Below are 14,453 nucleotides of genomic sequence, written 5' to 3'. Positions count from 1 at the left end.
CTCCAGAGAAAACTGAAGCGAACGGTGGCCATGGAAGTGATTTTCTCCTCTCTTCAGATCTGCCTCTTGTGCCTCTTCCTCTCCTCCATTTCGTGCTAATGATATGCTTGTATAGGGTAAGAAAGAAACCCTAATGTCCTCTTGATTTCCGCATAAAAAAATCGCCTAAATTTTAGGACTTATCTTGGCAGCCACGTATAGCCTTCAGGAGTTCGAATTTGGAAATCCTTATTAGAGACAAAGTTATAGCAATCAGATATATGAGTAAAAAGATACGATCAAAAGACTAAAATATGTCCAGACTGTCTCCTAGCGAATTTCGGACGTGGACTTCTTGTAGTTTCATTTTGTGATTTTTTTCTTTTTCTTTTCTTCCAAATTGCTCTCAAACCCCATGAATGTCCTCCTTTGAATTTGACTGGGCTTGACTTGCTCTTTTATAAACTCTAAAATTAGACATAAAAAAACTGTTTAGGAGTATCCCAACGTAAATAGAAATTCAATTTAAGAATACACATTAATTCCTATGATTTCTATTCACATTTTAGCATTTTAGTCCAATAATAGGGTATATAGAGTGCACTTTCGCACACTCATCACACCCTCCAACTTACTCCTTGCTAGTCCCTAGCAATTTTCATGTCAAAACAACGAAAGAGACCAAAGAAAATCACACATAAAGGCCATCAAGTCACACTTTCCAGATTCACATATCAAAACAATCTAAGGAATCCAATAATCCATCAAGATCAATCCACCTATAGCAATCCACAGAGTGTGTGTGTGTTCTCCAAGCCATAACCATCGTACCACTAACCTTGACACATGCAACACCAAGAACATCTTAAGCAAAAGGTTCAAGTCCATAACTCACGGGTATAATAGTGTTTCGTGTAAGGGCTCTCTCTATGGAGTTAACAATGGGTGTATATACACTCTCATGGAAAATTAGGCAATTATGTACAAGCAACAAGCAAACATTGATCTTATGATAGGAATACTAACAAATGAGACTTCCATCAATCTTTCCAACAGCTTACTTAGGATCAGAATGGTCAACAAAAAAGGTTGTAATGTGGCTTGGTTTTGGGGTTATATAAAAAAAAAATGATGAAAGGGATTCAAAAACTTCCAAGTACATACAAAGGGAATTTTATTAAATATCTCAATAGACCACACTTCTCACTTGATATACTCTCCAACTTTTCAGATCATCAAATAATAATACTTTTCCTTCTTCTTCCTCTTTTTTTTGTTTTCAACAATTGATGGACAAACACATGCCACTTTTGTATTCTTTCCATCCCTACCAACTTTTTTTTTTTTTTTTTTTTTTGTAGCTCACTCAATTGAACACTTTGCAACTTGTACTCTTCTCTTTTTTCTGTCATCTTCTTCTTCTTCTTAATTGAAAATGATAAAATTAAAGAAAGAAAATACAAATTCCACACCTAGTATACACTTGGAAGTAAAAAGGATAAGAAAATCTGTGTATAGGTTATACTCCAATGTGGAGAGGCATGGAAGATATGGCATATGAAAAGAAAAAGCTACAAGTGTTTATTGGCTCAAAGTTGGCTACTAGGGGTCCATGATGGAAAGGATAGCTTGAAAGGCTCAAACGTTAATCCTAAGTTGACCTTCGTTGATGTGAACCCCAATAGACTTGCTTTGAGACCCAACAACAATACTGGAAAAACAACCCCAGGAAAGCCAAACTCAGGTATATGGATGGAGAATCTTGACCCGATGAGAACTCGATCAAAGAACCTAGATTATTTCAAAATCTAGACCCATTGAAGAACCCGTCTCAAGAACTTAGATTACAAAGGAAGAACGTCACAAAGGTTTTGATTTACCTTCGATAAGTTCAGAAGTTCAAGAAGAACAAGAGGAGATAACTCAACTCTCAATGACAATTCCATATATTCTGCCTTTGAAATGAGGTTAAAATTGGTTTAAATAGACAATCCCCAAAAACCCTAAGTAAACAATGCGTCGGGTACTGTAGCGTGAACAGTGCCATACGCCGCGCTACAGTTACTTCTGAAATCCTAGTAAGACATACAATTATAACTTTCCAAATAAACCCTTGGCCAAAATACAAGGCCTTCCCCAAAACCTAGTTCATTAGAAATAAGACATGTGGGCTGGACATCCCCCAAGCCCAATTATTCTTGATTAATTCATTTGACTAATAAAATAAGCCCTTTTAATGAAATCAATAAGTCCATGGCATTCAATAACAATAAGCCCAAGTCGTGTCTTCCATAGCTTGGATCAAGTGGATCAAAACTGGTTTTTCTTCTTTCAAGCCCATCATGAGTGTTGGGCTCTTGCTAACTTGATCCCAATTGGATTGTACCAATTCTTGTATTGCTCCCTTGATCTTCGTGACTCTTAATCTTGTAATTGATTCTTAAGACTTGGTCCGCCTTGGGGCCCATCATTCCCCCTCTCTTCAAAAGGATTCGACCTCGAATCTCCACCTGGATCATAGAGAAAAAAATCAGTAACATTGAAAATAGCAAACACATGATACTTACCTGAAAGATCCACTAGATATGAAGTATCATTAACTTTATCAAGAATTTGGAAATGTCCATGCAAGCTACTTCTGTCATCAACAGGTAAATGCATTAAATCAAAAGAAATAAATGGATTAAAACCATAAATAAATTCAAAAGGACAATATGAAGTATCAGTATGCATGATCCTATTATATGCAAACTCTATAAATGACAAATAATACTCTCGCAAACGTTCATGTAACAATTCAATAATTGGAAAATGATACTCCCACAAACATTCATGTAACAATTCAATAAATGGAAAATGATACTCCCACAAACGTTCATGAAACACATTTAAAGTCTTCCTTACACCAAAATGACCATTCCAATTATATGTGATCTCAATGAATGACAAACTATAATCCCAAAAGTTTTCATGTAATACACGTAAACTTTTCTTTACACCAAAGTGACCACTCCAACTATATACAAACTCAATGAATGGGAAGCAATACTCCCACCAATATTCATGCAATAAGCCTAAAATATTCTTTATACCAAAGTGACCACTCCAACTATATGCAAACTTAATGAATGGCAAGTAGTACTCCCACCAATGGTCATGCAACACGTCTAAAGTCCTCTTTATATCAAAATTTCTCAACAGGCCACATTCATGCACAAGCAACTCACGCATAAGATTAGTAGGCACACAAAGTCTTTTCTCTCTAAATAAGTACCAATCTAGTTTGTATAAATGAGAAAACGATGCTTTCTCACGTACTCCATACACACTAGTCAAGCCATCATCATTAACAAACAAGTTCTTATCATATTGAAATCTCAATAACTTTGCATCCAAAATGAAGACAAGGACATACCTTCTTGATAATGCTTCAAATACAAGATTTCTCTTACCATATGTGTACTGAATTACATGAGGAAAGGTCTCAATGAATTGAACCCACTTGGCATGCATTCTATCCAACTTAACTTGTCCCTTCAAGTGCATCAATGACTTATGCTCTTCAAATAAGGGTCGGTTAGGGATTGTCACACCTGGCACAAGATCAATGTATTGCTCTATCTCTCTAATAGGTGGCAATCCACTAAACACACCGTTAGGAATCATGACCTCATATCCCTGCAACAAAGAGATAACAACACTAGGCAAAGATTTGTTAAGTCCATTAGTATTAAAATTTGACTTAGCATAAAAACTCACTTCTCTCTTTGTTTTTCTCTCACTTTCTTCACTCTGATCTTTATTTTCACCCTCTTTTTTTCTTGTGGTTTCAACCTCATCCTCATTTCTTTCACTCTCTTTTTCCTTTACACTCTCATTTCTTTCAATCCCTTTTTCAACATGTTTTTTTGAACTCTCAGCCTCACAATTGTTTTTCAACTCATTCTTTATTTTTCTTGAGGTTTCACTATTTCTTTGTTCCTCAACCTCATTTTTACTCTTTCTTTTTTGATCAACCTCACTTTTCAACTTGAGTTGGTCCTCATGGACCTGTGTTGGAGTTAAAGGAGCAAGTTTGATTATTTTTCCATCATTTTGAAAACTGTACATGTTCCTAAACCCATCATGGATCACTCTCCTATCACATTGCCACGGCCTCCCCAACAAAATATGGCCAGCATGCATAGGCACTACATCACAAAGCACCTGATCCTTGTACTTCCCAATTGAAAAAGAAACTAGCACTTGCTTATTTACCCTAACCTCCCCACAATCATTCAACCACTGCAACTTGTATGGTCTAGGGTGTTTCAAGGTAGGTAAATTCAATTTCTCAACTAAAGTACTGCTAGCAACATTCGTACAACTTCCCGCATCAATTATCATACTACATACCTTGTTGTTGATATGGCATCTACTATGAAAAATATATTATCTTTGCTGCTCTATATCATCCATCTTAAATTCTGTATTGGGAGCAAGCCTAACAACAAGAGACTCGCCATACTCTTCATTCTTATTGTGCCTATTCTCCATACTAGGCTCACGTCTCCTCCTATCTCTCTTACTTTGCAAATTTCTAATCAATGCACCTTGTTGTTTTATCTTATCCCTCACCTCCTCCAACTTCAAATTTAACCTTTCAAACTTTTGTTGCATGGACTGCAACACAAAAAATGAATTATCTACCATCCCCTTTGGTGATGAGTCATTTTTATGAGACATCATATGCTCTACACAAGAAAAGAATGTTAGAGGAAAAAAAGACCTCACACGCTCCCTTACGTGTTTACACTCGAATAATGGCACTCCACTCGTGTTTAACTCTTAATTGGCTTTTTCGATAATGATCTCACACTCTCTTGCCATTTACCTCAAGATTTTTTCCACTTAAGTTTTTTTTGAAGAACTAATTGAACTTAATCAAGACAATACAACCTTGTTTTATTCCAACTAGTAATTAGGTCTAAGGAAACAAAAACAACAAAAACACGGAGGAAACAAAATGACACGAGACTCAAGGTATTTATATGACGGAAAGAGTAATTACAAAACAAGATAACAACTAGAATGAAGCAACAACGGGTAACTCAGCCCCTTTAAGGACAAGACTCAATAATAAAAAATTCGGATTCCTAAACATTTTTTTTTTCGAATTTTTTTTCTTTTTTTTTTCTTTTTTTTTTCCTTTCCTTTCTTTTCTTTTCTTTTCTTTTCTCACCGATTCAATCACAAACAACAATATTCAATTGTAACAATCAAACAATTGAATTCAAACACATAAAAATTGGCAAGGAAATAGAAGAGAACTAATGAAATGACACTCCAAGGAATTGAGAAACTTAGAGATGCAAGAAACCCAGAAATTTTCAACCCTACAGATGCTGCAAATTTTGGCAGCCCACAAACAAGCAATTTAGCCACCTAATGTTGATAAACATGAAACCAAAATGATAGAGTAATCTGGCAGCCCAAGGAAAAACGAATTTCTGCACTTTTTTTTTGCAACCCTAGAACAATGAAACCATAGAATTAAAGATGCAATAGATAAAAGATAGAATTACACCTGATTGGAAACCTTGCTCTGATTACCAAATGATGTGAACCCCAATAGACTTGCTTTGAAACCCAACAACAATACTGGAAAAACAACCCCAAGAAAGCCAAACTCAGGTATATGGACGGAGAATCTAGACCCGATAAGAACTCGTTCAAAGAACCTAGATTACAAAGGAAGAATGCCACAAAGGTTTTGATTTACCCTTGATATGTTCAAAAGTTCAAGAAGAACAAGAGGAGATAACTCAACTCTCAATGACAATTCCATATAGTCTGCCTCTCAAATGAGGTTACAAGTGGTTTAAATAGACAATCCCCAAAAACCCTAAGTAAACAATGCGTCAGGTACTGTAGCGTGAACAGTGCCATACGCCGCGCTACAGTTACTTCTGAAACCCTAGTAAGACAAAATTATAACTTTCCAAATAAACCCTTGGCCAAAATACAAGGCCTTCCCCAAAACCTAGTTCATTAGAAATAAGACATGTGGGCTAGACATCCCCCAAGCCCAATTATTCTTGATTAATTCATTTGACTAATAAAATAAGCCCTTTTAATGAAATCAATAAGTCCATGGCGTTAAATAACAATAAGCCCAAGTCGTGTCTTCCATAGCTTGGATCAAGTGGATCAAAACTGGTTCTTCTTCTTTCAAGCCCATCATGAGTGTCGGGCTCTTGCTAACTTGATCCCAATTGGATTGTACCAATTCTTGTATTGCTCCCTTGATCTTCGTGACTCTTAATCTTGTAATTGATTCTTAAGACTTGGTCCGCATTGGGGCCCATCATTCGTCATATCCCAAGTATATCCACCATTGTACCGCAAACCATGTAATGATATTCTCAAAAGAAGTGCCCAATTCAACAGATCAATGAACGCTTATCACAATTTACTGCATTTGTATGCTCTCAATCCTCTCCAAACTCACATGAATACTTAAGCAAAAGAGTTATCTAGCTACATGTGTCAAACCACCATCTTACCACAAAACTTGGATAAGTGCATTAAGGATTTTGTGAATGTTTCAGCAAAAAATGATTTGGTGGGTTTGGTGAATTCACAAAGATGGCTATGAATGAGAATGAGTACACATGTGAAAATGATGCACGTGTGATGCAAATTAAAAAAAAATTGACACATGAAAATATGCCACAGAGTTCCAACAAGTATTTTAAATACTGAATTTGCACCACCACCCCCAACTTAAATGAAACATTGTCCTCAATGTTTAAGAATCAAAATTGAATGGGGAGTAACTAAAAATGGTAGAATACACCTGATGAGTAACGTGGGTAGCTCCCTAAACACCAAAGATGGTAATATGAAATGACGAAATGAAACTATCCTGCAATCAAAAACAAAGAAAACAACAGTAAACAAAAAGGAAAAGAAAGAAAATAAGAAAAAACAAAAGCAAAACAAAGCAAAACAAAATAAATAAAGAAACACATACCTTGGTGGTGTGTTTAAGGTTGATAGATTGGATCCACAAGTGGAATGTCTTCCACTTCCGGAACTTGCCTATCAATTAATATTTTAAGGCGTTGACCATTTACTTAGGATCCGACCATCCTTAGGATCCTCTATTTATTTTAAAGATCCGACCATCCTTAGGATCCTCTATTTCTACCACCCCATTTACAAAAATATTTTTCACTAGAAATTGGTCAGTCCACCTAAACCAAAGTTTTCCTTTGTGCTTGTGAGATCCAAAATCATATAAGCATATTCGGTCATTAGGTTTAAACCTCTTCCTAAGAATATTTTTATTATGAAACGTTTTCATTTTAACCTTATGGACTTTAGACTTAGGCAAAGATTTCAATTTAACTCTTGGTACTTTCATACTTACAGGAATCTGTTTTCCACATTTCTTCGGCAACTCCTCAAATTTCTGTTGCCAAACCTGTGTGCCATAATCCTGAGTTTCATCAAAAACAGCACAAATATCAATAACATCAGATGAATCACTAACAGATGTATTAAACTCAGAATTCACAAGGGAATATTCAAGGGGATCAAAATCATGAGTTGTGTGAACTCCCTTGTCAATGAGTGCATCAATCATATACGTTTGGTAGCACTTGTCATCTGTTGGCTGCTTGTCAATATGGAAAACGTTGACCTCCATGGTCATGTTTCCAAAAGATAACTTCATCAACCCATTCCTGCAATTTATAAGTGCATTAGCCGTAGCAAGAAAAGGTCTACCTAATATGAGAGGAACTTTAGAGTTAAACTCAACAACTGATTGAGTGTCCAAAATTAAGAAATCAACAAGATAATAAAACTTGTCAATTTGGATCAAAACATCCTCAACTATCCCTCTCGGTTTCTTAATTGAACGATCAGCCAACTGAAGCATGACAGAAGTAGGCTTAATTTCACCCAAACCAAGCTGCAAATAAATGGAATAAGGCATCAAATTAACACTAGCTCCTAGATCTAGCAAGGCTTGCCCAAACTCATGATTCTGAATATTACATGCAATGGTTGGACAACCAGGATTCTTGTACTTAGGAGGAATTCGCTGCTCAATTAGAGCACTAACTTGCTCTGTCAAAAACGCTGTCTTCTTAACATGGTGCTTCCTCTTAACTGTACACAAATCTTTAAAAACTTTTGCATAAGTGGGAACTTGTTTAATAACATGCAACAGAGCAAGGTTAATCTTTACCTGCCTGAGGTTCTCCAAGATTTCATTACTAGGATCCAAAGTTCGCAGACCAGATTTTAAAGCTTGAGGAAATGGTACCTTAACTAGACTCTTGATTACCTCGGCATCCTTGGGGAACTCGGTGCTATCATTGCTTTGTTCCTCTTCAACATCCTCTTGCTTATCAGTTGTTGGGATGTGTAAGGACTTACCACTTCTTGTCATAATGGCATTGACTTCTTTTTAATTTTTTTGTGCCATATGCTGATCTTGGGGTGCGGATTGAGCTTGAGAAGGAAACTTGCCACGCTCATTCACACTCGAGGAGCTCATTATCTTGGATATATGACTCTTTATCTCTTTGTTTTCTTCAACAACCTGCATAATCAAAGATTCAAACTGTTGATTAGTTTTACTCTGTGCCTCAATAAAAGCATGCAAAGTGTTTTCTAAAGGACTCCTAGAAGATGAAGGTGCATGATATGGTGCAGGATATGATCTAGGGGGTTGTGCAGGCAGCTGGTTTTCAGACTTCCAGCTAAAATTGGGGTGATTACGCCACCCAGGATTGTAGGTATCAGAGAAAGGTCCAACAGGCTTCATGTACATACCTAAGGCATTACATTGTTCCTCATACATCTCTCTCATCTCAGCAAATGTGGGACACTCTTGGGCAAGGTAATCTACCCCACCACACACAAAACATCGTCCAAAAGACTCTGCATGATTAGCCACGTGTGTTGGCTTTAAGTCTTTATTCTTCAACACCTCCAGCTCCCTAGTGAGCATCTCAACCTTAGCTTTTAGGTTATCTTCTTCCCTGAGATGGTAAATTCCACCACCATTTAGGTTTCCTGCAGGTCGTGACCTATTTGTGCTCTCAGTAGCACTAGGTCCAGTCCAAGTGTGAGCTTTTTCAGCAAGCTCATTGAGGTATTCTATGGCCTCATCAGGATCTTTCTATAAGAACTCACTATTACACATCATCTCCACAAATTGACGCTCTCTAGGTGTAAGTCCCTCATAAAAATAGCTCACTAAGCGCCAATTCTCATATCCATGGTGAGGACACATACTTAATAGCTCCTTAAATCTCTCCCAAGACTGATACAAAGTCTCACTATCCTTTTGTACAAAGGTGGAGATTTGCCTTTTTAAAGCATTGGTCTTATGTTGGAGAAATTATTTATTAAAGAAGACCTGAGTCATCTCATTCCATGACCCAATAGATCGTGGTCTCAATGAGTATAGCCAACTCTTAGCTCTATCTTTCAAAGAGAAAGGAAAAAACTTAAGTCTCACAATGTCATCAGTTGCATTTTGACTATGAAAAGTCGCAACTACTTCCTCGAACTCTCTAATGTGCACATATGGATTTTCATTTTCCAAGCCATGAAAAGTAGGGAGTAATTGTATCATCCCTGTTTTAAAATCCAATTGGCGAATATTAGCTGGAAACATGATGCATGATGGTGTGGCTGTGCGTGTAGGGTGGAGGTAATCCTGAAGGGTCCTAGTGGGTTGATCTTCGTGTTCACTCATTTTCTCAGAATTAGAAGAATTATCAAACAAATGATTAGAAAAATTAAACTCTGACTCTAACATAGGTCTACAAGCAAACCGACCCAAGGCGTCTCTATACCTGTGCATGCAAGGTAGAGAAAAACCCAACACTAAAAAAAACTACAAAAAGAAAAAGAAAAAAAAAAAAAAAAGATGCAGTAAGCTAAAATAGGGAACGAAGTTACCGCCTTTGCAAACTATTGAAAAGAAAAACTATCTCACAATTCTTCTACCGTCTCCCCAGCAACAGTGCTAAAATTTGATTACGCCCAAAGAATAATGCGGTAGTTGTAGCACAGCTTTGCGGTGTCGATTCCACAGGGAGACAAATTAAAAGAATAGCAAGAGGAACAAAGAAACTAAAGAAAAAATATTAAATAAGTAATAGAGAACAAAGATTAATTTTAAATGTAAATTCAAGTGAACCAAAGTGATTAACAGAAAAAGTACTCAAATTTGACAAACAGTAGAGCGACGGGAATCCCTTGCACAAATCTGGTATTTTAATTATTCTTAATTCATTGGATAACTCAATTAGGAACTCAATTCCCGCAATTCCCAATCGGAAGGTATAGACTTATAAACCAGACTTAAATCAAATGTAACCCTTTGAAAAAACATTCACCACTTTTAAAAAACGTGAATTACAACCCCTATTGATAAGATCCAATGACGATAATATACTCAGGAAGCGATATTACAGCAAAAAACTAAATCAATATAGATAAATAATTGATCCAAACATAATCAAAGAACTAATCCATTCAATAGAAAAAGCATGACTGAATCCATAAACACAATAAATTCTATGATTATTCGGAGAAGAAAACATCAACGATGAATTGAGAATGATAAAACAAAAGAGTTTTAGCAATTGAAAATCAAATACATGAACTAAAAATAAATTAGAAATACCATCTAATGTGCAAGTTCATCTCTAACCCTACTTGAGAATTTAGTTACCCATAAATATAATGGACAACAAAAATCTCCAGAGAAAACTGAAGCGAACGGTGGCCATGGAAGTGATTTTCTCCTCTCTTCAGATCTGCCTCTTGTGCCTCTTCCTCTCCTCCATTTCATACTAATGATATGCTTATATAGGGTAAGAAAGAAACCCAAATGTCCTATTGATTTCCGCATAAAAAAATCGCCTAAATTTTAGGACTTATCTTGGCAGCCACGTACAGCCTTCAAGAGTTCGAATTTGGAAATCCTTATTAGAGACAAAGTTATAGCCCTTTAAGATAGCTTTCCAATGAATCAAGCATCGCATTAATCCAATATATAAGTAAAAAGATACAGTCAAAAGACTAAAATATGTCCAGACTGTCTACCAGCGAATTTTGGACTTAGACTTCTTGTGGTTTCATTTTGTGATTTTTTTTCTTTTTCTTTTCTTCCAAATTGCTCTCAAACCCCATGAATGTCCTCCTTTGAATTTGACTGGGCTTGACTTGCTGTTTTATAAACTCTAAAATTAGACATAAAAAAACTGCTTAGGAGTATCCCAACATAAATAGATATTCAATTTAAGAATACACATTAATTCCTATGATTTCTATTCACATTTTAGAATTTTAGTCCAATAATAGAGTATATAGAGTGCACTTTCGCACACTCATCACCTGGGCGTTGGAATGACTTTCCTTGTATTGAAATGTGGTGTATCAAGTCTAATCATCTAATTCACTCAAAGAACAATGCAAAACAAAACAATAAGAGTAATAAAGCCTATATAAAAAAAGGAGAGAAAGAATTAAATTTGAAATTTAGTTTGGAAGATGGTTTAAAGATGATTAACCACTTGTAAGTTGATGAATGCCCTTAACTCCAGTTACGAGCTTAACCAAGGCTAGATAAGGGGCGTATGGCACAACTTGGGCAAGAGGGAAACCAATGGTATGGCATCTGCGGGCTAAAATTTGAAGAATGAAAGAAAAGACAGGTTTCTTAGAGTCAATTAGTCCAACGCTAGAACAGAGTTACGACGGTAAATGGAGGATGTATTTGATGAGATTTCCCGTGAGAAAACGGTCTAACCCGCATAGGCTATAGTCCGATTCGTTGCAATGCGCAAAGGGGTGCCACTAGTTCGCAATTGGCGGTGACTTTGGTGTTGGAATGACTTTCCTTGTGTTGAATGTGGTGGATCCAAGTCCAATATTCTATTCCGCTCTAAGAATGATTGGAAACAACAATAAAAGTATTAATGTCCATATAAAAACGGTGGGAAAGAATTCAGAAGGAAATCAATCTATAAACATGGTTGAGAGATGACTAATCACTTGTAAGTTGATTAATGACTTGAATTCTGGTTACAAGCTTAACCAAAGCAAGATAAGGGGAGTATGGCACGTCTTAGGCTTGAGGGAAACCGATCGTAGGGCAGCTGTGGTTTACAATTGGAGGAATGAAGGACAAAAAGGGTTTCTTTGAGTCAATTCGTCCATTGCAAGAATTGCGTTTTGACAGTTAGGGTGGGTTGCATTTGCTACTATTTTACTTAAGAAAATGGTGTAAACGGCATAGGGTCGAGTCCGATTAGCTGCAATGCACATCGAGGGGCACCTAGGTGGCAATTGGCGGTGACCTGGGGGTTGGAATGAATTTCCTTGTATTGAAATGTGGTGTATCAAGTCTAATTGTCTAATTCAGTCAAAGAACGATGCAAAACAAAACAATAAGAGTAATAAAGCCCATATAAAAAAGGAGAGAAAGAATTAAAATTGAAATTTAGTTTGGAAGATGGTTTAAGGATGATTAACCACTTCTAAGGCGATAAATGCCCTTAACTCCAGTTATGAGCTTAACCAAGGGTAGATAAGGGGCGTATGGCACATCTTGGCCCTGAGGGAAACCAATGGTATGGCATTTGTGGGCTAAAATTCTAAGAATGAAAGAAAAGACAGGTTTCTTTGAGTCAATTGATCCAATGCTAGTACTGAGTTGCTGATGGGAACCAAGGTGGAGCTATCCTTAAAGATCCCTTGCAAATTCCAGATGGGCCAATTGCAAGATCAAGAGCCAAGAAGATCAAGGAACCAATGCAAGGATTGGTGCAATCCACTTGGGATGAAGCTAGGAAGAGCCCAACACTCAAGATGGGCTTCAAGGAAAAAGAACCAGTTTTGATCCACTTGATACAAGCTATGGAAGACATGACTTAGAGATTGGGCCTATTGTTGTTAAGGCTTTCAATTTGTTTAACGGTATTTTATTATTAGTTTAGAAGAAGTGGGCTTGAGGATGCTTGGCCCACATATGTCTTATTTCTAATGGACTAGGGTTATTTTTGGGAAGGCCTTGTATTTTTGGCCAAGGGTTTATTTGGAAAGTTATAATTTTATGTCTTACTAGGGTTTCAGAAGTTACTGTAGCGCGGCGTATGGCACTATTCACGCTACAGTACCTGACGCATTGTTTGCTTAGGGTTTTTGGGGATTGTCTATTTAAATCACTTGTAACCTCATTTGAGAGGCAGACTATATGGAATTGTGATTGAGAGTTGAGTTATCTCCACTTGTTCTTCTTGAACTTCTGAACTTATCAAGGGTAAATCAAAACCTTTGTGGCGTTCTTCCTTTGTAATCTAGGTTCTTGAGACGGGTTCTTCAATGGGTCTAGATTTTGATATAATCTAGGTTCTTTGAAAGAGTTCTCATTGGGTTTAGATTCTCCATCCATATACTTGAGTTTGGCTTTCTTGGGGTTGTTTTTCCAGTATTGTTGTTGGGTCTTAAAGCAAGTCTATTGGGGTTCACATCATTTGGTAATCAGAGCAAGGTTTCCAATCAGGTGTAATTCTATCTTTTATCTATTGTATCTTTAATTCTAGGGTTTCATTGTTCTAGGGTTGCAAAAAAAAAAAAAAAAAAAAGAAGTGCCGAAATTCGTTTTTCCTAGGGCTGGCAGATTACTCTATCATTTTGGTTTCATGTTTATCAACATTGGTTGGCTAAATTGCTTGTTTGAGGGCTGCCAAAATTTACACCATATAGAGGTTGGAAATTTCTGGAGTTCTTGCATCTTTAAGTTTGTCAATTCCTTGGAGTGTCGTTTCATTGATTCTCTTCTATTTCCTTGTCAATTTTTATGTATTTGAATTCAATTGTTTGATTGTTACAATTGAATATTGCTGTTTGTGATTGAATTGGTGAGAAAAGAAAAGAAAAGAAAGGAAAAGAAAAGAATAGAAAAGAAAAGAAAAGAAAGGAAAGGAAAAGAAAAGAAAAAAAAAAGAAAATTCGAAAAAAAAAAAAAGTTTAGGAATCCGAATTTTTTATCATCAAAGGGGCTACATATATCTTTATAGTTGGTGTATTGTCTTGTGAGTACTCTTTCCCTCGTAGCATTTCCTTGAGTCTTGTGTCATTTTATTCTTTCTGTATTTTCTCTTGTTAACAGTTTCTTGGATCTAATTACTAGTTGGAATAAGACAGGTTTGTATTGTCTTGATTTATAGTTTAATTAGTTCCGAAAGAACTTGAGTGGGAAAACTCTTGAGGTAAAAGGCAAGAGAGTGTGAGATCATTATCGGGAAAAAGCCAATTAAGAGTGAAACATGAGTGGAGTTATTCGAGTGTAAACACGTAAGGGAGCATGTGAGGTCTTTTCCACTAATAGTTTTTTTGTGTGCAGTGCGTACGATGTCTCATAAAAGTGACTCATCACCAAAGGGGATGGCAGATAA

At 36.5% G+C, this 14,453-nt stretch overlaps 1 non-coding gene across 1 annotated transcript; it reads left to right on the top strand.

Annotated features, from left to right (window-relative positions):
- The first annotated feature begins 9,251 nt into the window (after window positions 1–9,251).
- On the top strand, window positions 9,252–9,359 carry LOC122293039. Its single transcript, XR_006237097.1, has one exon. It is a non-coding gene; the product is annotated as a small nucleolar RNA R71 (small nucleolar RNA).
- The last annotated feature ends 5,094 nt before the right edge of the window (window positions 9,360–14,453 follow it).

The sequence above is a fragment of the Carya illinoinensis genome, chromosome 13 (assembly GCF_018687715.1).
Source record: "Carya illinoinensis cultivar Pawnee chromosome 13, C.illinoinensisPawnee_v1, whole genome shotgun sequence".
NCBI classification, from domain to species: Eukaryota; Viridiplantae; Streptophyta; class Magnoliopsida; order Fagales; family Juglandaceae; genus Carya; species Carya illinoinensis.
The sequence above is the reverse complement of the archived record's forward strand: the minus strand, read 5'-3'. Positions and strand labels throughout refer to the sequence as shown.